This window comes from Lolium perenne, chromosome 3, assembly GCF_019359855.2.
Source record: "Lolium perenne isolate Kyuss_39 chromosome 3, Kyuss_2.0, whole genome shotgun sequence".
Lineage (NCBI taxonomy): Eukaryota > Viridiplantae > Streptophyta > Magnoliopsida > Poales > Poaceae > Lolium > Lolium perenne.
The window spans coordinates 185,064,175-185,090,486 of record NC_067246.2 but is presented as its reverse complement, the minus strand read 5'-3'; the positions used below and the strand labels follow the sequence as shown (position 1 = coordinate 185,090,486).

The 26,312-nt window shown below is 44.7% G+C and overlaps 2 long non-coding RNA genes across 2 annotated transcripts; both read right to left on the bottom strand.

The window, feature by feature from the left end:
- Window positions 1-18,578: 18,578 nt before the first annotated feature.
- LOC139837608 (uncharacterized) lies at window positions 18,579-21,293 on the bottom strand. Its single transcript, XR_011754165.1, has 3 exons — window positions 21,017-21,293; window positions 20,522-20,606; window positions 18,579-19,226 (listed from the first exon to the last, which is right to left on the bottom strand). It is a non-coding gene; the product is annotated as an uncharacterized lncRNA (long non-coding RNA).
- Window positions 21,294-22,499: 1,206 nt separating this feature from the next.
- LOC127342827 (uncharacterized) lies at window positions 22,500-26,102 on the bottom strand. Its single transcript, XR_007876902.2, has 4 exons — window positions 25,541-26,102; window positions 25,166-25,447; window positions 24,671-24,755; window positions 22,500-23,378 (listed from the first exon to the last, which is right to left on the bottom strand). It is a non-coding gene; the product is annotated as an uncharacterized lncRNA (long non-coding RNA).
- Between the last annotated feature and the right edge of the window lie 210 nt (window positions 26,103-26,312).

Sequence of the window (26,312 nt, the reverse complement as noted above, 5' to 3'; positions counted from 1 at the left end):
CATGCTGATTAGGAGTAATTTCATCATCACAATACAAATTTGCAGCACTCATTGGGTTCAATATATCACTGGAGGAGCATTGAAAATTAAAATGACCCACTTCATGGCAAACTTCACAAATAAAAGGATAGAGGGCACAAACTTTTTTACCAAGATCATCTAGAGCCCTAAACCACTTTCTAGTTTTTTCATTAGCATGATGGATACAATATTCATCTTTGATTTGATTAATTCCACAAGGTCTATGTATTCCACAAAAATTAACATGCTTATAGGAAATAGCATTCTTAGGAGTTTGAGCATGCTTATTGCAATAATTAACAACAATTTCATTCTTCATGCAAGCCTCTTTAAAAGGTTCATGATACTTATCAAAATTATTTTTAGGCAATTCGAAATGAGAAGCAAAGGCTTTATAAAGATTTGCAGCAACTTGAGAGTCAAGACCATAAGTAGCACTCATATTTCGAAATTTATCGGTATCCATAAAAGCTTCAATGCATTCATAATCATAATTTATACCTGACTCTTTACCTTCATCGTTCTCCCATCCTTCAGCGTTGTCCTCAATCCGATCAAGGAGGTCCCACCTAGCTTCAACCTCCTTGCTTGTGAAAGATCCCTCCGAACACGCGTCCAGATAGTCCTTGTGTTGTCCTGAAAGCCTCGCATAAAAATTGTTAACAATAACATTACGGGGGAGCTCATGAATGGGACATTTGAGCATTAGTGATTTCAATCTCCCCCACGCTTGAGAAATACTCTCTCCATCACGAGGATAAAAGTTATAAATATAATTCCTATCAATATGCACTTCATGCGGAGGATAAAATTTAGAATAAAAGAGAGATGCAATTTCCTCCCAACCAAGAGAATGCCTATTCTCCAACAATTTATACCAATGCGCTGCTTTACCAGACAATGAAAACAGAGAATAGCTTCTTCCTCACTTCATCCATAGAGATACCTGCACACTTGAATAACCCACATAATTCGTGCAAAAACAGTAAATGATCTCTAGGATGGACAGTTCCATCCCCATTATAGTGGTTGTCCATAACACGTTCAATAATTTTCATGGGTATTTTATACGGAATACTTTCAGCAGGTGGATTTAAAATATCAGAAGCATTATTAGAGTTATCGCATATGGGAGATAAAGCATTATCGAGAACAAATTTTCTCCCCTAAAGATGGGAAGCTAAAAAGACCACAAAAACTAGCTTCCCCAAGCTTAGACTTCTTCATAGCATTAGCGATTAATTGCATTCATACTAATAACATCGCTACTAGCATGCAAATAAGGTTCCATAGGTTTTTTAATTTTCGCATCAAACAATTCTAAATCAGGAAAAAGATTAAAAAGCTCACCAATTTTGTTGTTGTTTTCCATTATGCCTAACTAGTGTAAACAAGAAACAAAAAGTTGCAATTGCAGGATCTAAAGGAAATAGCTTCGAGCACAAACACAATGGCGCCAGAAAAGTACTTTACCTGGAACCGGAGTATGAATGCCTTTTACCTTTCCTCCCCGGCAACGGCGCCAGAAAAGTGCTTGATGTCTACGGGAGCTTCTATTCTTGTAGACAGTGTTGGGCCTCCAAGAGCAGAGGTTTGTAGAACAGCAGCAAGTTTCCCTTAAGTGGATCACCCAAGGTTTATCGATCTCAGGGAGGAAGAGGTCAAAGATATCCCTCTCATGCAACCCTGCAACCACAAAGCAAGAAGTCTCTTGTGTCCCCAACACACCTAATAGGTGCACTAGTTCGGCGAAGAGATAGTGAAATACAGGTGGTATGAATAAGTATGAGCAGTAGCAACGGTGCCAGAAAATAGCTTGATGGTGTGTAGTTGATGGTGGTGGTATTGCAGCAGTAGTAACACAGTAAAACAGTAAACAAGCAGTAGTAACGCAGCAGTAGTAAACAAGTAGCGATAGCAGTATTTAGGAGCAAGGCCTAGGGATTACACTTTCACTAGTGGACACTCTCAACATTGATCACATAACAGAACAGATAAATGCATACTCTACACTTTTGTTGGATGATGAACGCATTGCGTAGGATTACACGAACCCTCAATGCCGGAGTTAACAAGCTCCACAATTTGTTCATATTTAGTAACCTTATAGTGTAAGATAGATCAAAAGACTAAACCAAGTACTAACATAGCATGCACACTATCGCCTTCATGCATATGTAGGAGGAATAGATCACATCAATACCATCATAGTAATAATTAACTCCACAATCTACAAGAGATCATGATCATAGCCTACGACAAGAACCACACGGTGCACACACTAGTCACCTTTACACACGTGCAGGAGGAATAGAACTACTTTAATAACATCACTAGAGTAGCACATAGATAAATTGTGATACAAAACTCATATGAATCTCAATCATGTAAAGCAGCTCATGAGATTATTGTATTGAGGTACATGGGAGAGAGATGAACCACATAGCTACAGCGAAGCCCTCAGCCTCAGGGGTGAATTACTCCCTCCTCATCATGGGGGCAGCGATGGCGGTGAAGATGGCGGTGAAGACGGCGGTAGAGATGGCTCCGGGGGCAATTCCCCGTCCGGCAGGGTGCCGGAACAGAGAGTTCTGTCCCCCGAATTGGAGTTTCGCGATGGCGGCGGCGCCCCTGGAGTCTTTCTGGAGTTTCGTCAATTGGTGTCGAGGTTTTAGGTCACGACGGCTTAAATAGGCGAAGAATCGGAGTCGGAGGGGGCCTGGGCTGGCCACACCATAGGGGGGCGTGCCCCCCCCTTGGGCCGCGCCACCCTAGGGTGTGGGGCCCCCCTGGCACTCCACCGACTCTCCTTCGGTGTTCTGGAGCCTTCCGGGAAAAATAGGAGGTTTGGCGTTGATTTCGTCCAATTCCGAGAATATTGCCCGAACAGCCTTTCTGGAACCAAAAACAGCAGAAAACAGCAACTGGCCTCTCGGCATCTCGTCAATAGGTTAGTTCCGGAAAACGCATAAAAATGATATAAAGTGTGAACAAAACATGTTGGTATTGTCATAAAACAAGCATGGAACATCGGAAATTATAGATACGTTGGAGACGTATCAGTGTCCTTCAAAGATGTGTGGAACCGGAAGAGGGAAAAGAAATGCTTGTGGAGATTCATCAAGGAGAATGTGGGCACCGTGCTTCATCAAGGGTGCTGTTTGCAAAAGTATTCCGGCACGGCTTCTATTGGCTCACAGCTTTGGAGGATGCTGAGGATTTAGTACGAAAATGCAATGGGTGCCAGAGGTACGCCAAGCAAAATCATACCCCAGCATCCGGGCTAAAAACAATACCGTTGACTTGGCCATTTGCTGTTTGGTGCCTTGACATGGTTGGTCCTTTCAAAACCGCTAGAAGCAGTTTTACCCACATCCTAGTGATGGTTGATAAGTTCACCAAATGGCTAGAAGTAAAGCCTATCGCAAAATGTGATGGGCATACAGCCGTAAAATTCTTAAAAGATGTTATCTTGCGGTATGGATACCCGCATAGCATAATCACTGACAATGGCACAAACTTTGCTCAAGGTGAGTTCAAAAGATTTTGTGAAGATAACAATATCCGATTGGATTTGTGCTCAGTCGCGCACCCACAAGGCAATGGCCAAGTGGAAAGAACAAACGCCTTGGTACTTTCCGGTATCAAGCCCAGGCTAATTGAACCTCTTGAAAAGACACCGGGGTGTTGGCTCAATGAGCTACCATCAGTGTTGTGGAGCATAAGAACGACTCCGAACCGGTCTACCGGATACACTCTGTTTTTCATGGTCTATGGGGCTGAAGCCGTAATTCCAACCGATATCATACATGACTCACCAAGAGTTCAACAATACACCGAAGTAGAGGTGAAAGAGGCAAGAGAGAATGATGTGGACTTGCTAGAAGAAGCAAGAGAGCTAGCCTTGGCAAGAACAGCCATTTACCAGCAAAACCTAAGACGCTATCATAACCGCAAGGTTAACCCGAGAACATTTCGGGAAGGAGATCTGGTGGTGCGCCTAGTGCAGCGCACTGAGGGCCGACATAAGTTGTCTCCCCCATGGGAAGGACCTTTCATTGTGAGCAAGGCTCTACACAATGATGCCTATTACTTGGTTGACGTGCAGGAAGCTAAGAAAGGAAAGGCGGACAGGTCAGGAGAAGAAACCAAGCGCCCATGGAATGTAGCTCTTTTACGTCCCTTCTATGCATGAGGCTGTGTTGTAAGAAGTTCCTTTTTGTACCTTATATGCTATGAATAAAAGATGCTGGCACCCTCGATTGAATCTCGGGAACTGCCTCTACCGAAAATTGCATGTAATATGTTTATTTTTTCAGTTACCGGTTGGTTGCAAAACATTTTTTCTTTCTGGTTTAGTAACGTGCTAAACCTACCGGAGTCTTCGACTCTGCTGCTGTCCGAAACCCGGTTTCATGGCAAGCAAGATAAACCGATAGGAACTAAGCACGTGAACGACGAAGAGAGGAGATGGGAACAAACAATCCGGAAAGTTTAACTAACCCCGGTTATACCGGTTTTTTGTGAAAAATTTCGTATTATTTCTAAGTTCAAGAAAGTGCTTGCTTGGCAAAAGAACTTTGTGACTCATACGCCAAAAAACCCAGAGGGTAGGCAGAGCCAAAGCAAAAGAACCAAGTGTGCATCAGATTGAATGCCGAAACAATCTCGAAATCTTCACGGTGCAAGATAAAAAAGCGAAATTGCGAGCAAAATGCTAAGTTAGGCAAACACAACTTAATAACTTACCGGTATAGCATACCGGCGAAAATTGTTGTAGCACAACCAAAAGCCAAAAGGCTAAGTTTTAGATTACATCATAAAACCCCGGCATACCGGGGTAGAATTTAACGGTTAAGTGTTTTCAGCAAAGCAAGACCAACGAGCATCGCACAGGCAAATAAGTAACAGCAAGCAATCAGGCGGCAGGGGCCTCAGGGAGAGCATCGCCAATGCCAGGACCGTCCAGAGGCTCGTCATCGGCTCCGGCCTCCTCCTCGCCTTCATCCTCCTCCTCTTCGCTCAGATAATCCTTGACGTCTGAGGGAGCGGCGATGAAGGTGCGCGCGTCGGCGTACTCCGCGATATGGTATGCACGATCCTGCCGCTTGGCGGTGAGGACCGGGTCCAGATCGGTTTCGGCGTCTTCGCGCACTCCGGTGAGGGCGTCCAAGTCCAGCTCCGGGTACCAGGAGCAGGCAACGCGAAGCACGGAGTCAGCTCCGGCACGGGCGGCAGAGCACTGCCACTCCCGGATCCTTCTGCCGGCACCCTTGAGGCGGTCGCTGATGAGGGAGAAGGAGTCTGGCACCACTTCTCCAGGCCAGAGAGTTCTGAAGAGCTGGGTAGCTACATCAGGAATGTCAGAGAGATTCCGATCGATGGCGCGCATATGGGAGACCCGCGCATTCAGCGCAACCAGATGGTCGTAGGGGTCCCATGGCGCACCAAGGTTCTCGTGGGCCTGGCTAACGCGATGCTCTCCAACCTTCTTCACGGCAAACGCCTGGGAGTCCGGGAAGAGACCTACGTGAAGAAAGAAAGAGGCTAAGAAGATGCAACAGGAAAAAGCAAGCTTATAAGCAGAAACAGGAAAAGGAAAAAGGAAAAAACTTACGGAGGGCATGTGCATCAGTTCGCATAATTAGCTGGTCATACTCCTTCTGCCCCGCCTTGATACGTCTCTGACGTATCGATAATTTCTTATGTTCCATGCCACATTATTGATGTTATCTACATGTTTTATGCACACTTTATGTCATATTCATGCATTTTCTGGAACTAACCTATTAACAAGATGCCGAAGTGCCGATTCTTGTTCTGCTGTTTTTGGTTTCAGAAATCCTAGTAAGGAAATATTCTCGGAATTGGACGAAATCAAAGCCCAGGGGCCTATTTTTCCACGAAGCTTCCAGAAGTCCGAAGACGAGACGAAGAGGGACCACGGGGTGGCCAAACCCTAGGGTGGCGCGGCCCCACCCCTGGCCGCGCCGGCCTATGGTGTGGGCCCCCCGTGCCGCCTCTTGACTTGCCCTTCCGCCTACTTAAAGCCTCCGTGACGAAACCCCCAGTACCGAGAGCCACGATACGGAAAACCTTCCAGAGACGCCGCCAACGCCGATCCCATCTCGGGGGATCCTGGAGATCGCCTCCGGCACCCTGCCGGAGAGGGGAATCATCTCCCGGAGGACTCTACGCCGCCATGGTCGCCTCCGGTGTGATGTGTGAGTAGTCTACCCCTGGACTATGGGTCCATAGCAGTAGCTAGATGGTTGTCTTCTCCCCATTGTGCTATCATTGTCGGATCTTGTGAGCTGCCTAACATGATCAAGATCATCTATCTGTAATTCTATATGTTGCGTTTGTTGGGATCCGATGAATAGAGAATACTTGTTATGTTGATTATCAAAGTTATATCTACGTGTTGTTTATGATCTTGCATGCTTTCCGTTACTAGTAGATGCTCTGGCCAAGTAGATGCTTGTAACTCCAAGAGGGAGTACTTATGCTCGATAGTGGGTTCATGCCGCATTGACACAGGGACAAAGTGAGAAAGTTCTAAGGTTGTGTTGTGCTGTTGCCACTAGGGATAAAACATTGATGCTATGTCTAAGGATGTAGTTGTTGATTACATTACGCACCATACTTAATGCAATTGTCTGTTGCTTTGCAACTTAATACCGGAGGGGTTCGGATGATAACTTTGAAGGTGGACTTTTTAGGCATAGATGCAGTTGGATGGCGGTCTATGTACTTTGTCGTAATGCCCAATTAAATCTCACTATACTCATCATGATATGTATGTGCATGGTCATGCCCTCTTTATTTGTCAATTGCCCAACTGTAATTTGTTCACCCAACATGCTGCTTGTCTTATGGGAGAGACACCTCTAGTGAACTGTGGACCCCGGTCCAATTCTCTTTCTTGAAATACAATCTACTGCAATACTTGTTCTCTTGTTTTCTGCAAACAATCATCTTCCACACAATACGGTTAATCCTTTGTTACAGCAAGCCGGTGAGATTGACAACCTCACTGTTTCGTTGGGGCAAAGTACTTTGGTTGTGTTGTGCAGGTTCCACGTTGGCGCCGGAATCCCTGGTGTTGCGCCGCACTACATCCCGCCGCCATCAACCTTCAACGTGCTTCTTGGCTCCTCCTGGTTCGATAAACCTTGGTTTCTTTCTGAGGAAAAACTTGCTGCTGTGCGCATCATACCTTCCTCTTGGGGTTCCCAACGAACGTGTGAGTTACACGCCATCAAGCATATTTTTACGGCGCCGTTGCCGGGAGATCAAGACACGCTGCGAGGGAGTCTCCACTTCTCAATCTCTTTACTTTGTTTTTGTCTTGCTTAGTTTTATTTACTACTTTGTTTGCTGCACTAAATCAAAATACAAAAAAATTAGTTGCTAGTTTTACTTTACTTGCTATCTTGTTTGCTATATCAAAAACACAAAAAAAATTAGTTTACTTGCATTTACTTTATCTTAGTTTGCTTTATTTACTGTTGCTAAAATGGCCAACGCTGAAAATACTAAGTTGTGTGACTTCACAACCACAAATAATAATGATTTCTTATGCACACCTATTGCTCCACCTGCTACTACAGCAGAATTCTTTGAAATTAAACCTGCTTTACTGAACCTTGTTATGCGAGAGCAATTTTCTGGTATTAGTTCTGATGATGCTGCTGCCCATCTTAATAATTTTGTTGAACTATGTGAAATGCAAAAATATAAAGATGTAGATGGTGATATTATTAAACTAAAATTGTTCCCTTTCTCATTAAGAGGAAGAGCTAAAGATTGGTTGCTATCTCTGCCTAAGAATAGTATTGATTCATGGACTAAATGCAAGGATGCTTTTATTGGTAGATATTATCCCCCTGCTAAAATTATATCTTTGAGGAGTAGCATAATGAATTTTAAACAATTAGATACTGAACATGTTGCTCAAGCTTGGGAAAGAATGAAATCTCTGGTTAAAAATTGCCCAACCCATGGACTGACTACTTGGATGATCATCCAAACCTTCTATGCAGGACTAAATTTTTCTTCACGGAATTTATTGGATTCAGCTGCTGGAGGTACCTTTATGTCCATCACTCTTGGTGAAGCAACAAAGCTTCTTGATAATATGATGATCAACTACTCTGAATGGCACACGGAAAGAGCTCCACAAGGTAAGAAGGTAAATTCTGTCGAAGAAACCTCTTCCTTGAGTGATAAGATTGATGCTATTATGTCTATGCTTGTGAATGATAGGACTAATATTGATCCTAATAATGTTCCATTAGCTTCATTGGTTGCACAAGAAGAACATGTTGATGTAAACTTCATTAAAAATAACAATTTCAACAACAATGCTTACCGGAACAATTCTAGTAACAACTATAGGCCATATCCTTATAATAATGGCAACGGCTATGGTAATTCTTATGGGAATTCTTACAACAATAATAGGAGTTCACCCCCTGGACTTGAAGCCATGCTTAAAGAATTTATTAGTACACAAACTGCTTTTAACAAATCTGTTGAAGAAAAGCTTGGGAAAATTGATATACTTGCTTCTAAAGTCGATAGTCTTGCTGCTGATGTTGATCTTTTGAAATCAAAAGTTTTGCCTAATGAGAATCATCATAATAAAATTACTACTACAGCAAATGCCATCCAAGTTAGAATTAATGAGAATATAAGATTAATGGCTGAACTGCGTGCTAGGTGGGATAGAGAAGAAAATGAAAAACTAGCTAAAGAGAAGAATGTAGCTAAAGTTTGGACTATTACCACTACTAGTAATGCTAATGCTACACATGTTGCTGCACCTCCTACTAATACTAATAAAAGAATTGGTGTTAGCAATGTTTCCACTTCTAATGCAAAGCGAGAAACTGCTGAAATCGCTAAAACTGCTGAAACTGCCTGTGATAAAGCTGCTGAAATTTTTTCCAACATTGGGGATGATGATCCCATTGCTTTAGATTATAATGGTTTGAATTTTGATGATTGCCACATCTCTGAAGTTATAAAGTTCTTGCAAAAACTTGCTAAAAGTCCTAATGCTAGTGCTATAAATTTGGCTTTCACGCATCATATTACAAATGCTCTCATAAAAGCTAGAGAAGAGAAACTAGAGCGCGAAGCCTCTATTCCTAAAAAGCTAGAGGATGGTTGGGAGCCCATCATTAAGATGAAGGTTAAAGATTTTGATTGTAATGCTTTATGTGATCTTGGTGCAAGTATTTCTGTTATGCCTAAGAAAATTTATGATATGCTTGACTTGCCACCGCTGAAAAATTGTTATTTGGATGTTAATCTTGCTGATCATTCTACAAAGAAACCTTTGGGTAAAGTTGATAATGTTCGCATTACCGTTAACAATAATCTTGTTCCCGTTGATTTTGTTGTCTTTGATATTGAATGCAATGCATCTTGTCCCATTATATTGGGAAGACCTTTTCTTCGAACTGTTGGTGCTATCATTGATATGAAGGAAGGTAATATAAAATATCAATTTCCTCTCAAGAAAGGTATGGAACACTTCCCTAGAAAGAGAATGAAGTTACCTTTTGATTCTATTATTAGAACAAATTATGATGTTGACACTTCGTCTCTTGATAATACTTGATACACACTTTCTGCGCCTAGCTGAAAGGCGTTAAAGAAAAGCGCTTATGGGAGACAACCCATATTTTTACCTACAGTACTTTGTTTTTATTTTGTGTCTTGGAAGTTGTTTACTACTGTAGCAACCTCTCCTTATCTTAGTTTTGTGTTTTGTTGTGCCAAGTTAAGCCGTTGATAGAAAAGTAAGTACTAGATTTGGATTACTGCGCAGTTCCAGATTTCTTTGCTGTCACGAATCTGGGTCCACCTCCCTGTAGGTAGCTCAGAAAATAAAACCAATTTACGTGCATGATCCTCAGATATGTACGCAACTTTCATTCAATTTGAGCATTTTCATCTGAGCAAGTCTGGTGCCATTTTAAAATTCGTCAATACGAACTGTTCTGTTTTGACAGATTCTGCCTTTTATTTCGCATTGCCTCTTTTGCTATGTTGGATGAATTTCTTTGATCCACTAATGTCCAGTAGCATTATGCAATGTCCAGAAGTGTTAAGAATGATTGTGTCACCTCTGAATATGTCAATTTATATTGTGCACTAACCCTCTAATGAGTTGTTTCGAGTTTGGTGTGGAGGAAGTTTTCAAGGATCAAGAGAGGAGTATGATGCAACATGATCAAGGAGAGTGAAAGCTCTAAGCTTGGGGACGCCCCGGTGGTTCACCCCTGCATATATCAAGAAGACTCAAGCGTCTAAGCTTGGGGATGCCCAAGGCATCCCCTTCTTCATCGACAACATTATCAGGTTCCTCCCCTGAAACTATATTTTTATTCCATCACATCTTATGTGCTTTTTCTTGGAGCGTCGGTTTGTTTTTGTTTTTGTTTTGTTTGAATAAAATGGATCCTAGCATTCACTTTATGGGAGAGAGACACGCTCCGCTGTAGCATATGGACAAGTATGTCCTTGGTTTCTACTCATAGTATTCATGGCGAAGTTTCTCCTTCGTTAAATTGTTATATGGTTGGAATTGGAAAATGATACATGTAGTAATTGCTATAAATGTCTTGGGTAATGTGATACTTGGCAATTGTTGTGCTCATGTTTAAGCTCTTGCATCATATGCTTTGCACCCATTAATGAAGAAATACATAGAGCATGCTAAAATTTGGTTTGCATATTTGGTTTCTCTAAGGTCTAGATAATTTTTAGTATTGAGTTTGAACAACAAGGAAGACGGTGTAGAGTCTTATAATGTTTTCAATATGTCTTTTATGTGAGTTTTGCTGCACCGGTTCATCCTTGTGTTTGTTTCAAATAAGCCTTGCTAGCCTAAACCTTGTATCGAGAGGGAATACTTCTCATGCATCCAAAATACTTGAGCCAACCACTATGCCATTTGTGTCCACCATACCTACCCACTACATGGTATTTTCCGCCATTCCAAAGTAAATTGCTTGAGTGCTACCTTTAAAATTCCATCATTCACCTTTGCAATATATAGCTCATGGGACAAATAGCTTAAAAACTATTGTGGTATTGAATATGTAATTATGCACTTTATCTCTTATTAAGTTGCTTGTTGTGCGATAACCATGTTCACTGGGGACGCCATCAACTGTTCATTGTTGAATTTCATGTGAGTTGCTATGCATGTCCGTCTTGTCTGAAGTAAGAGAGATCTACCACCTTATGGTTAAGCATGCATATGTTAGAGAAGAACATTGGGCCGCTAACTAAAGCCATGATCCATGGTGGAAGTTTCAGTTTTGGACATATATCCTCAAATCTCAAATGAGAAAATTATTAATTGTTGTTACATGCTTATGCATAAAAGAGGAGTCCATTATCTGTTGTCTATGTTGTCCCGGTATGGATGTCTAAGTTGAAGAATAATCAATAGCGAGAAATCCAATGCGAGCTTTCTCCTTAGACCTTTGTACAAAGCGGCATAGAGGTACCCTTTGTGACACTTGGTTAAAACAATGCATTGTGATGATCCGGTAGTCCAAGCTAATTAGGACAAGGTGCGGGCACTATTAGTACACTATGCATGAGGCTTGCAACTTATAAGATATAATTTACATGATGCATATGCTTTATTACTACCGTTGACAAAATTGTTTCATGTTTTCAAAATCAAAGCTCTAGCACAAATATAGCAATCGATGCTTTTCCTCTATGGAGGACCATTCTTTTACTTTCAATGTTGAGTCAGTTCACCTATTTCTCTCCACCTCAAGAAGCAAACACTTGTGTGAACTATGCATTGATTCCTACATACTTGCTTATTGCACTTATTATATTACTCTATGTTGACAATATCCATGAGATATACATGTTACAAGTTGAAAGCAACCGCTGAAACTTAATCTTCTTTTGTGTTGCTTCAATGCCTTTACTTTGAATTATTGCTTTATGAGTTAACTCTTATGCAAGACTAATTGATGCTTGTCTTGAAGTGCTATTCATGAAAAGTCTTTGCTTTATGATTCACTTGTTTACTCATGTCATATACATTGTTTTGATCGCTGCATTCACTACATATGCTTTACAAATAGTATGATCAAGATTATGATGGCATGTCACTCCAGAAATTATCTGTGTTATCATTTTACCTCGCTCGGGACGAGCAGAACTAAGCTTGGGGATGCTGATACGTCTCCGACGTATCGATAATTTCTTATGTTCCATGCCACATTATTGATGTTATCTACATGTTTTATGCACACTTTATGTCATATTCGTGCATTTTCTCGGAACTAACCTATTAACAAGATGCCGAAGTGCCGCTTGTCATTCTGCTGTTTTTGGTTTCAGAAATCCTAGTAAGGAAATATTCTCGGAATTGGACGAAATCAAAGCCCGTGGGCCTATTTTTCCACGAAGCTTCCGTAAGTCCGAAGACGAGACGAAGAGGGGCCACGGGGTGGCCAAACCCTAGGCGGCGCGGCCCCACCCCCGGCCGCGCCGGCCTATGGTGTGGGCCCCCGTGCCGCCTCTTGACTTGCCCTTCCGCCTACTTAAAGCCTCTGTGACGAAACCCCCGCATCGAGAGCCACGATACGGAAAACCTTCCAGACGCCGCCAACGCCGATCCCATCTCGGGGGATCCCGAGATCGCCTCCGGCACCCTGCCGGAGAGGGGAATCATCTCCGGAGGACTCTACGCCGCCATGGTCGCCTCCGGTGTGATGTGTGAGTAGTCTACCCCTGGACTATGGGTCCATAGCAGTAGCTAGATGGTTGTCTTCTCCCCATTGTGCTATCATTGTCGGATCTTGTGAGCTGCCTAACATGATCAAGATCATCTATCTGTAATTCTATATGTTGCGTTTGTTGGGATCCGATGAATAGAGAATACTTGTTATGTTGATTATCAAAGTTATATCTATGTGTTGTTTATGATCTTGCATGCTTTCCGTTACTAGTAGATGCTCTGGCCAAGTAGATGCTTGTAACTCCAAGAGGGAGTACTTATGCTCGATAGTGGGTTCATGCCTGCATTGACACCTGGGACAGTGACAGAAAGTTCTAAGGTTGTGTTGTGCTGTTGCCACTAGGGATAAAACATTGATGCTATGTCTAAGGATGTAGTTGTTGATTACATTACGCACCATACTTAATGCAATTGTCTGTTGCTTTGCAACTTAATACTGGAGGGGGTTCGGATGATAAACTGAAGGTGGACTTTTTAGGCATAGATGCAGTTGGATGGCGGTCTATGTACTTTGTCGTAATGCCCAATTAAATCTCACTATACTCATCATGATATGTATGTGCATGGTCATGCCCTCTTTATTTGTCAATTGCCCAACTGTAATTTGTTCACCCAACATGCTGCTTGTCTTATGGGAGAGACACCTCTAGTGAACTGTGGACCCCGGTCCAATTCTCTTTACTGAAATACAATCTACTGCAATACTTGTTCTACTGTTTTCTGCAAACAATCATCTTCCACACAATACGGTTAATCCTTTGTTACAGCAAGCCGGTGAGATTGACAACCTCACTGTTTCGTTGGGGCAAAGTACTTTGGTTGTGTTGTGCAGGTTCCACGTTGGCGCCGGAATCCCTGGTGTTGCGCCGCACTACATCCCGCCGCCATCAACCTTCAACGTGCTTCTTGGCTCCTCCTGGTTCGATAAACCTTGGTTTCTTTCTGAGGGAAAACTTGCTGCTGTGCGCATCATACCTTCCTCTTGGGGTTCCCAACGAACGTGTGAGTTACACGCCATCACGCCTCCAGCCGCGCGGCCTTCTCCTCAGCAGCCTTACGCGCCTTCGCCCCCTCCTCCAACTCAGCATTGAGCACTGCGTTGGAGTTGTTGGCATCCTCCAAAGCCTCATTGAGCTTGGCCTCGGCGGCGGCGCGGGCGGCCTTCATGGCGTCGCTGTGCTTCAGCCCGACCTGGATCAGCTGCTCCTTTAGCCCGCTGGCGTAGGTCTCCTGGACGTCCAGAGCCTCGCGATGCTGCCGGATAAGCTGCTCCTTTTTGGCTAAATCCCGGAAAGAAAATGTTAACGAAATTAAAATTGGTAAAGTAAGGAAAAGACAAGTTCACCGGAGAGAAGGCAACCGTACCTTGGAGCGCAGCGACCTGCTGCCGGAGGGCTTCAATGGAAGCTTCCGGAATTGCTGTTGAACAAAGAGTGGTAAGAGAAGGAAAGCTTTCCGGTAGAAAGATGCAAGAGGTACAAAAAGTTTACCTTGGCACTTGTCGTGTGCCTCAGCAAGCTCCCGGTGCTCCCATAGAAGCTCCTCAAAGAGGACCTTCCGGGCGTCAGCTGTGTGCTGTTCAAGACAAAGAGATTGGTTAGAGTTTCGCCCTAAGAACAAAGTTCTTAACCCGAAACACGGGGACTGGGCATGCCGGTTTTGCGCGTTTCTAAGTTGAATTTTGTGCTAAGAGCTACGCTCTCAACACAAAACTCGGGGACTGGGAAGATAGATAAGATTCAATAAAGATAAGAGAAAAACCGGCATGAAATTGAGAAGGAGATAGAAAAGATCTGGAAGCAGGGAAAAACCGGAAAAAGTTGAAGAAAGTTAATGGGACTTACCATCAGATTGTTCGTGGCGTCATACCACGCACTATCCAGCTCCTTGACGGCCCGACGCAGCCGCATAAAATGCTCCTCGGAGGATCGGTCTCCAGCAGGGTGCTGACGTGGGAGTTGACGTGGGATCAACGTCGCCAGAAAGTAGCTTCCTTGTGACGGTAAAGCACTCGTCCGTTGGGAACCCCAAGAGGAAGGTATGATGTGTACAGCAGCAAGTTTTCCCTCAGTAAGAAACCAAGGTTTATCGAACCAGTAGGAGTCAAGAAGCACGTTGAAGGTTGATGGTGACGGAGTGTAGTGCGGCGCAACACCAGGGATTCCGGCGCCAACGTGGAACCTGCACAACACAACCAAAGTACTTTGTCCCAACGAAACAGTGAGGTTATCAATCTCACCGGCTTGCTGTAACAAAGGATTAGATGTATAGTGTGGATGATGATTGTTTGCAGAGAACAGTAAAACAAGTATTGCAGTAGATTGTATTCGATGTAAAAGAATGGACCGGGGTCCACAGTTCACTAGATGTGTCTCTCCCATAAGATAAATAGCATGTTGGGTGAACAAATTACAGTTGGGCAATTGACAAATAGAGAGGGCATGACAATGCACATACATGATATGATGAATATTGTGAGATTCAATTGGGCATTACGACAAAGTACATAGACCGCTATCCAGCATGCATCTATGCCTAAAAAGTCCACTTTCAGGTTATCATCCGAACCCCTTCCGGTATTAAGTTGCAAGCAAAAGACAATTGCATTAAGTATGGTGCGTAATGTAATCAATAACTATATCCTCGAACATAGCATCAATGTTTTATCCCTAGTGGCAACAAAGACATCCACAACCTTAGAACTTTCTCACATCCGTCCCAGATTTAATGGAGGCATGAACCCACTATCGAGCATAAATACTCCCTCTTGGAGTTACTAGCAAAAACTTGGCCAGAGCCTCTACTAACAACAGAGAGCATGCAAGATCATAAACAACACATAGGTAATAGATTGATAATCAACATAACATAGTATTCTCTATCCATCGGATCCCAACAAACACAACATATAGCATTACAGATAGATGATCTTGATCATGTTAGGCAGCTCACAAGATCCGACAATGAAGCACATGAGGAGAAGACAACCATCTAGCTACTGCTATGGACCCATAGTCCAGGGGTGAACTACTCACTTATCAATCCGGAGGCGACCCTGGCGGTGGAGACTCCTCCGGGAGATGAATCCCCTCTCCGGCAGGTGCTGGAGGCGATCTCTGAATCCCCGAGATGGGATTGGCGGCGGCGGCGTCTCGCAAGGTTTTCCGTATCGTGGCTCTCGCATCGGGGGTTGCGCGATGGAGGCTTTAAGTAGGCGGAAGGGCAACGCGGGGGGCCACACGAGGGCCCCACACGCCAGGGCCGCGCGGCCAAGACCTAGGCCGCGCCGCCCTGTTGTGGCGGCGCCTCGTGGCCCCACTTCCTTTCCCCTCGGTCTTACGGAAGCTTCGTGCAAAAATAGGACCCCGGGCTTTGATTTCGTCCAATTCCGAGAATATTTCCTTACTAGGATTTCTGAAACCAAAAACAAGCAGAACAAAGAATCGGCTCTTCGGCATCTCGTTAATAGGTTAGTGCCGGAAAATGCATAATAATGACATATAATGTGTATAAAACATGTGAGTATCATCATAAAAGTAGCATGGAACATAAGAAATTATAGATACGTTTGAGACGTATCAAGCATCCCCAAGCTTAGTTCCTACTCGTCCCGAGTAGGTAAACGATAACAAAGATAATTTCTTAGTGACAATGCTACCAACATAATCTTGATCAATACTATTGTAAGCACATGTAATGAATGCAGCGATTTGAAACAATGGTAAATGACATGAGTAAACAATTGAATCATAAAGCAAAGACTTTTCATGAATAGTACTTAAAGACAAGCATCAATAAGTCTTGCATAAGAGTTAACTCATAAAGCAATAATTCAAAGTAAAGGTATTGAAGCAACACAAAGGAAGATAAAGTTTTAGCGGTTGCTTTCAACTTGTAACATGTATATCTCATAGATATTGTCAATGTAAAGTAATATAACAAGTGCAATATGCAAGTATGTAGGAATCAATGCACAGTTCACACAAGTGTTTGCTTCTTGAGGTGGAGAGAAATAGGTGAACTGACTCAACATAAAAGTAAAAGAAAGGCCCTTCGCAGAGGGAAGCATTGATTGCTATATTTGTGCTAGAGCTTTGGTTTTGAAAACAAGAAACAATTTTGTCAACGGTAGTAATAAAGCATATGTGTTATGTAAATTATATCCTACAAGTTGCAAGTCTCATGCATAGTATACTAATAGTGCCCGCACCTTGTCCTAATTAGCTTGGACTACCGGGATTATCGCAATGCACATGTTTTAACCAAGTGTCACAAAGGGGTACCTCTATGCCGCCTGTACAAAGGTCTAAAGAGAAAGCTCGCATTGGATTTCTCGCTATTGATTATTCTAAACTTAGACATCCATACCGGGACAACATAGACAACAGATAATGTACTCCTCTTTTATGCATAAGCATGTAGCAACAATTATTTTTCTCATATGAGATTGAGGATATATGTCCAAAACTGAAACTTCCACCATGGATCATGGCTTTAGTTAGCGGCCCAATGTTCTTCTCTAACAATATGCATGCTCTAACCATAAGGTGGTAGATCGCTCTTACTTCAGACAAGACGAACATGCATAGCAACTCACATGATATTCAACAAAGAGTAGTTGATGACGTCCCCAGGAACATGGTTATCGCACAACAAGCAACTTAATAAGAGATAAAGTGCATAAGTACATATTCAATACCACAATAGTTTTTAAGCTATTTGTCCCATGAGCTATATATTGTAAAGGTAAAGAATGGAAATTTTAAAGGTAGCACTCAAGCAATTTACTTTGGAATGGCGGAGAAATACCATGTGGTAGGTAGGTATGGTGGACACAAATGGCATAGTGGTTGGCTCAAGGATTTTGGATGCATGAGAAGTATTCCCTCTCGATACAAGGTTTAGGCTAGCAAGGTTATTTGAAACAAACACAAGGATGAACCGGTACAGCAAAACTCACATAAAAGACATATTGTAAACATTATAAGACTATATACCGTCTTCCTTGTTGTTCAAACTCAATACTAGAAATTATCTAGACCTTAGAGAAACCAAACATGCAAATCAGATTTTAGCATGCTCTATGTATTTCTTCATTAATAAGTGCAAAGTATATGATGCAAGAGATTAAACATGAGCACAACAATTGCCAAGTATCACATTATTCAAGATATTATACCAATTACCACATATATCATTTTCCAATTCCAACCATATAACAATTTAACGAAGAAGAAACTTTCGCCATGAATACTATGAGTAAAGCCTAAGGACATATTTGTCCATATGCAACAGCGGAGCGTGTCTCTCTCCCACACAATGAATGCTAGGATCCATTTTATTCAAACAAAACAAAAACAAAAACAAACCGACGCTCCAAGCAAAGTACATAAGATGTGACGGAATAAAAATATAGTTTCACTAGAGGAACCTGATAATGTTGTTGATGAAGAAGGGGATGCCTTGGGCATCCACAAGCTTAGACGCTTGAGTCTTCTTGATATATGCAGGGGTGAACCACCGGGGCATCCCCAAGCTTAGAGCTTTCACTCTCCTTGATCATAGTGTATATCATCCTCCTCTCTTGATCCTTGAAAACTTCCTCCACACCAAACTCGAAACAAACTCATTAGAGGATTAGTGCATAATCAAAATTCACATATTCAGAGGTGACACAATCATTCTTTATACTTCTGGACATTGCACAAAGCTACTGAAGATCAATGGAACAAAGAAATCCATCTAACATAGCAAAACAGGCAATGCAAAATAAAAGGCAGAATCTGTCAAAACAGAACAGTTCGTAAAGACGAATTTTTAACAGGCACCAGACTTGCTCAGATGAGAAAACTTAAAACTAATGAAAGTTGCGTACATATCTGAGGATCACGCACATAAATTGGCATAATTTTCTGAGTTACCTACAGAGAATTTTACCCAGATTCATGACAGCAAAGAAAACTGTTTCTGCGCAGTAATCCAAATCTAGTATCTTACTTCTATTAGAGACTTTACTTGGCACAACAATTGTGACGCCCCGGAACCGGTACCCTGAGGATTCCAGCGATCCCGCCGAAATCCGCACGATATCGATTCAGAGACGCCCTCCGACACGACGTGCGCGACAAATCACACACGTGATGCCAGAGGAATTAACACGAGCGGTAACATTACAACAGGATTACAATAGAGCCCACAAGAAACATATATTACAACAACGACTCCAACGAGTCAAGATACAAAAAATACAATACAAAGATCCAAATCATACAGAAGATCGAATACGTCCGAGTACGGACAAGATACAAATTGGACTAAGAGTCCTGAAGATAACCAGTGGCGTCCATAACCCTGCCCAGGCCAAGCCGGAAGGGTAACCTTGCTAACGTCGTCTTCATCGAACATATCTTCATACCTGCCCGGTTATATCCCGTAGAAGAAGCAATAAGTACGGGTTCGTACTTAACAAGACTTCAAGACGTATAAGCATTCGTCAACCAGTCGTCCTTTGTACTTGAGGCACGCAGGGGACTTAGAGGACGCAAGAGGAACGTCATGGACAATATGGTGGGGTTAAGCGGCAGCGCGAGCACTAAAAACCTATAGAGACACTCTACAACATTCGTCTAACCAATGGAGATGAGAGAGCGCAAAAACTAACAGTTCTATACTCTGCAAACATAACACAGCCGATACTTTTCCCCTTCGCCAAGAAGTACTTACAAAGGCACTCACACGGTGGACAAGTTTTAACCAGTTGTTATTTAAGTACTGCTAACTTACTACACAAGTTATTAAGATTGAAACAACAGGTGTAAGTTGTCTATGGTCGAGTCATACAGCTCCAAGTCGTCCATAACCGCGGACACGGCTTATCGATAAGATTGTAACCCTGCAGGGGTGCCCAAATGTGCCCACACGCACGCTCAACCCACTTACGACAGGTGGATATCACGACTCGCACTCAACTTCACCACAACAATGTCCAGGAAGCCACCTAACTAAGTTAACCCGTATCGAAGTCCGGCCGTGCTCCGAAGCGGACTTAGCTGTTTGCGTCTACGGCTAAGAGGATCAGAGCCCACTAGAGGATGACCTCTTAACAATACGTACCGCATCCTACGAGCGTGCAAGAGACAACGGGGTTACAAGGCACTCACGGCTTCCCCAAAAGTAACATCATATCATCTGACCACAAAGAAACAAGCTTGTACGCCCGAGAGAAACAAAATCATTCAAACTAATTGTGGCCACTGGACAAGGCTGTAGGTTCCGGCAGTGATCGAGGGGAGACCCAGTAAGCATATCCACGTGTGGTTAGAGCGCTCAGTCTCGGAACAGATAACAAGAACTCGGGTCCTAAGATATTTAGGAAACACAAGTGAGCCATCATAAAACGATCAGCTGACCCACCGATGCCTCCGCTAAACAAATGTCAACAACTAAAGTAACCATGATTCTTCCCAACATATAACCCAATAAGATAACAATAACGAGATAAAACAGCACTAACATGCACTACGACTCGCAAGGCAGACTCGATAACCAAACAATAGCCATAGGAGGTGGTGGTGGCAATATGGACTGCTTAAGGTAACAAGTGGAAATGACACGTGACAAGAACGCAACTTAAGGATAGCATGAGGGAGAAGGCAAAATAAAATAGGTGAGCGACTCCTGCAGGGACAGGAGTATAGGGGAAATGCTTGCCTGTTAAAGCTTGCCGAGGAACATCCGGAGGACTTGGCGTATCTCGCCACACCACTTCGTGATCCTATCCGGGAAGAAGCAAATGCTGGAACACACAACGTATGCAAATCTTACAACTACGAAAGAAAAACCGGCATGGTCAAGATGATATGCATGACATGGCAAAGATGATGCGATGCACTTATCCAATTTAAGCGGAATCGGAATTCCGACACACAATTATTAGGTTCAAGTTATTTATCTAACCCGCATATTAAATGTTGGTTAGCATGGTATAAACATGGCATTGGTGCGCTACGCAAAATTAAATGGAACCGGGACATAATATTAATCCCGCACAATTCCATATTTAATTATTTAGTGAATCGCTATTTAACCCCGAACAACCACATATGCGGTGCAACATGTATGAATGATGTTGATGCACATGATAAGAGATGCAACAAGATATATGTGACACATTTTAGAAAATAGGGCTTATGGTCGGGTCCTCACGGTATCGGAACAAGGATGGTCGCCGGATTGAAGAGGAGGAAGATGAAGCCGGGGTCGTCGGCTTTGAATCCGTGAAGGAGAACTTGGGGTCCGTCTTCGTTGTCGGTGGCGGACTTGAATTAGTGCCGGTAGTCTTTGTCTTCATCGGCACCGGTTAAGCGGAGATTGTTCGGGTCTTCGAGCGGTGTCCATGAAGTAGTTTCCTTGTCCCAGAACATGGGGCATGGCAGGCACCGAGGAGGATTTTGAGGGAGCGTCGGATTACATGTCGACGGGAGCAAACTACAGCTCAACAAAGTGAGTAGGCAACACCAAAATGAGCACATTTTAGAATCAAGGAACAAGGAGGGACGAAGGCATAACAGCCGGACAACAACCTTCAACACGTAGTCAAAACGCCGGACAACAAATGTGCTCGGGTGGACGCGTCCGCGGAGGGGAATCAAAGCGCCGCGGGGATCAACAGGGAGGCCATGGTGCATGCGGCGACGTCCCCCGGCGACGGGCGAGCGGAAGGCGCGGAACCTGCGACGGTCGGCGCCGCAAGCGGCAGAGCTCGCGCGCGACGCAGCGTCGAGAGGAGGCCGTGACGAGCTCGGGTGCGGGGCGGAGGGTGTTCGCAGAGATGGTCTTGGCGGCGCTCGTCGGCCGGGGGAACGACGAGACCGGGAAGGCCGGGTCGAGGTGGCGGCGGCCGGCGGCGTGCTTGCAGGAAGTGCAGGGGCCGGGCGACGAGCTCTAGAGGAAGGCGGGCCCGGCCGCGCAGAGTGGAGGAGGGGCCGCGGATCTCGGGATACGGCGGCGCGGCGGCGGCCACCAGAGGCAAACGGACGGCGGCCGCCGGCGAGGGGCGAGGAAGCGAGCGAAACGAGGAGAGGGCGCGGGCGTCTCCTCGCGAGCAGAGAGACAAGATGGGCTCGGGGTCGGCAGGTGAGGTGGGAGGACCTGAGCAGAAAAAGAAAGAAGCATGGGGGAAAAAGAAAAGACTGGCGGCGGGGGTGTGGATGGAAAAGTGCCAGGTGGCACCGGTGGGAGGCTAGGGTTTTGGCCGGGCGGGCCAGGTGGGCTGCCGGCTGGGCTGACTTGGGCCTGGCCGGTTGGAAGGCTTCTCCTTCCTTTTTTTTTATTAAAACAGTTTTCTGTTTTTTTTTTATTTTCCTGAGGTTGTCACGTATTGCATAGGAGAGCACACAGAGAAAGATAGAATGGAGGTAAAACAAAGATGGAGGGATATGAAGAAAAACAAGGAAACCCGGTCAACATTTTTCAAACCATATTTTATTAAACTAGTTTGTCCAAAAAAAATTGCAAATATCTTTGTTTTGGGTTTTGTTAAATGAAAATACATAGGGGAGGTTTATTTCATAAACCATATGAGAGGGGAAACAAAAATAGTTTTTATTTAAGATAATTTACATTTGATAAAATCTTGTGAATGATATGATGCATGATGCAGATGATGCATAAAAGAAAAATAACAAGCAGATCTATTAGGGGTACTACCCTGGGCCGTTACAATCGACACCACTAACAAGGAACCTCGCCCCGAGGTTCCACCTCAAGGTACGGGGGAGAGAGGTGAACTATCGGATCTTCAGGCGACGTGTCGATCTCCTCGACACCACTAACAAGAATTGTTGCTCCATGTAGATCGGTCGACACCACTAACAAGAAGTCGTTGTTCCGCTGTTGATGATGCGCTTCCATCGGGATCCTCCGAAGATCGGACCTATTAGGATAAGGCAAAGATCGTCCAACCCACGTGGAAACCTAAGACTCGGAGAAGCAGATAAGAGAAGACCCAAAACTCGCATAGGTAAGATGAGAAAAAATAGAGGTAAGAAGAAAAATCAGAACTAATCATAACTATCCAACGAATTTTAGAAAATAGGTTTTGACACTAACGTCTGTTGGCAAGGTTATCCTACAGGCTGGACTAGTGGGGTACCGTCAACCTGAGGCTCTGATACCAACTCGTGACGCCCCGGAACCGGTACCCTGAGGATTCCAGCGATCCCGCCGAAATCCGCACGATATCGATTCAGAGACGCCCTCCGACACGACGTGCGCGACAAATCACACACGTGATGCCAGAGGAATTAACACGAGCGGTAACATTACAACAGGATTACAATAGAGCCCACAAGAAACATATATTACATCAACGACTCCAACGAGTCAAGATACAAAAAATACAATACAAAGATCCAAATCATACAGAAGATCGAATACGTCCGAGTACGGACAAGATACAAATTGGACTAAGAGTCCTGAAGATAACCAGTGGCGTCCATAACCCTGCCCAGGCCAAGCCGGAAGGGTAACCTTGCTAACGTCGTCTTCATCGAACATATCTTCATACCTGCCAGGTTATATCCCGTAGAAGCAGCAATAAGTACGGGTTCGTACTTAACAAGACTTCAAGACGTATAAGCATTCGTCAACCAGTCGTCCTTTGTACTTGAGGCACGCAGGGGACTTAGAGGACGCAAGAGGAACATCATGGACAATATGGTGGGGTTAAGCGGCAGCGCGAGCACTAAAAACCTATAGAGACACTCTACAACATTCGTCTAATCAATGGAGATGAGAGAGCGCAAAAACTAACAGTTCTATACTCTGCAAACATAACACAGCCGATACTTTCCCCCTTCGCCAAGAAGTACTTACAAAGGCACTCACACGGTGGACAAGTTTTAACCAGTTGTTATTTAAGTACTGCTAACTTACTACGCAAGTTATTAAGATTGAAACAACAGGTGTAAGTTGTCTATGGTCGAGTCATACAGCTCCAAGTCGTCCATAACCGCGGACACGGCTTATCGATAAGATTGTAACCCTGCAGGGGTGCCCAAATGTGCCCACACGCACGCTCAACCCACTTACGACAGGTGGATATCACGACTCGCACTCAACTTCACCACAACAATGTCCAGGAAGCCACCTAACTAAGTTAACCCGTATCGAAGTCCGGCCGTGCTCCGAAGCGGACTTAGCTGTTTGCGTCTACGGCTAAGAGGATCAGAGCCCACTAGAGGATGACCTCTTAACAATACGTACCGCATCCTACGAGCGTGCAAGAGACAACGGGGTTACAAGGCACTCACGGCTTCCCCAAAAGTAACATCATATCATCTGACCACAAAGAAACAAGCTTGCACGCCCGAGAGAAACAAAATCATTCAAACTAATTGTGGCCACTGGACAAGGCTGTAGGTTCCGCGATGATCGAGGGAGACCAGTAAGCATATCCACGTGTGGTTAGAGCGCTCAGTCTCGGAACAGATAACAAGAACTCGGGTCCTAAGATATTTAGGAAACACAAGTGAGCCGTCATAAAACGATCAGCTGACCCACCGATGCCTCCGCTAAACAAATGTCAACAACTAAAGTAACCATGATTCTTCCCAACATATAACCCAATAAGATAACAATAACGAGATAAAACAGCACTAACATGCACTACGACTCGCAAGGCAGACTCGATAACCAAACAATAGCCATAGGAGGTGGTGGTGACAATATGGACTGCTTAAGGTAACAAGTGGAAATGACACGTGACAAGAACGCAACTTAAGGATAGCATGAGGGAGAAGGCAAAATAAAATAGGTGAGCGACTCCTGCAGGGACAGGAGTATAGGGGAAATGCTTGCCTGTTAAAGCTTGCCGAGGAACATCCGGAGGACTTGGCGTATCTCGCCACACCACTTCGTGATCCTATCTGGGAAGAAGCAAATGCTGGAACACACAACGTATGCAAATCTTACAACTACGAAAGAAAAACCGGCATGGTCAAGATGATATGCATGACATGGCAAAGATGATGCGATGCACTTATCCAATTTAAGCGGAATCGGAATTCCGACACACAATTATTAGGTTCAAGTTATTTATCTAACCCGCATATTAAATGTTGGTTAGCATGGTATAAACATGGCATTGGTGCGCTACGCAAAATTAAATGGAACCGGGACATAATATTAATCCCGCACAATTCCATATTTAATTATTTAGTGAATCGCTATTTAACCCCGAACAACCACATATGCGGTGCAACATGTATGAATGATGTTGATGCACATGATAAGAGATGCAACAAGATATATGTGACACATTTTAGAAAATAGGGCTTATGGTCGGGTCCTCACGGTATCGGAACAAGGATGGTCGCCGGATTGAAGAGGAGGAAGATGAAGCCGGGGTCGTCGGCTTTGAATCCGTGAAGGAGAACTTGGGGTCCGTCTTCGTTGTCGGTGGCGGACTTGAATTAGTGCCGGTAGTCTTTGTCTTCGTCGGCACCGGTTAAGCGGAGATTGTTCGGGTCTTCGAGCGGTGTCCATGAAGTAGTTTCCTTGTCCCAGAACATGGGGCATGGCAGGCACCGAGGAGGATTTTGAGGGAGCGTCGGATTACATGTCGACGGGAGCAAACTACAGCTCAACAGTGAGTAGGCAACACCAAAATGAGCACATTTTAGAATCAAGGAACAAGGAGGGACGAAGGCATAACAGCCAGACAACAACCTTCAACACAGAGTCAAAACGCTGGACAACAAATGTGCTCGGGTGGACGCGTCCGCGGAGGGGGAATCAGCAGGCGCCAGCGGGATCAACAGGGAGGCCATGGTGCATGCGGCGCGTCCCTGGCGACGGGGCGAGCGGAAGGCGCGGAACCTGCGACGGTCGGCGCTGCAAGCGAAGCAGGGCTCGCGCGCGACGCAGGCGTCGAGAGGAGGCCGTGACGAGCTCGGGTGCGGGGCGGAGGGCGTTCGCAGAGATGGTCTTGGCGGCGCTCTGCTGCAGCGGGGGAACGACGAGACCGGGGAAGGCCGGGTCGAGGTGGCGACGGCCGGCGGCGTGCTTGCAGGAAGTGCAGGGCCAGTGGGCGACGAGCTCTAGAGGAAGGCGGGCCTGGCCGCGCAGAGTGGAGGAGGGGCCGCGGATCTCGGGATACGGCGGCGCGGCGGGCGGCCACCAGGAGGCAACGGACGGCGGCTGCCGGCGAGGGGCGAGGGAAGCGAGCGAAACGAGGAGAGGGGCGCGGGCGTCTCCTCGCGAGCAGAGAGACAAGATGGGCTCGGGGTCGAGCAGGTGAGGTGGGAGGACCTGAGCAGAAAAAGAAAGAAGCATGGGGGAAAAAGAAAAGACTGGCGGCGGGGGTGTGGATGGAAAAGTGCCAGGTGGCACCGGTGGGAGGCTAGGGTTTTGGCCGGGCGGGCCAGGTGGGCTGCCGGCTGGGCTGACTTGGGCCTGGCCGGTTGGAAGGCTTCTCCTTCCTTTTTTTTATTAAAACAGT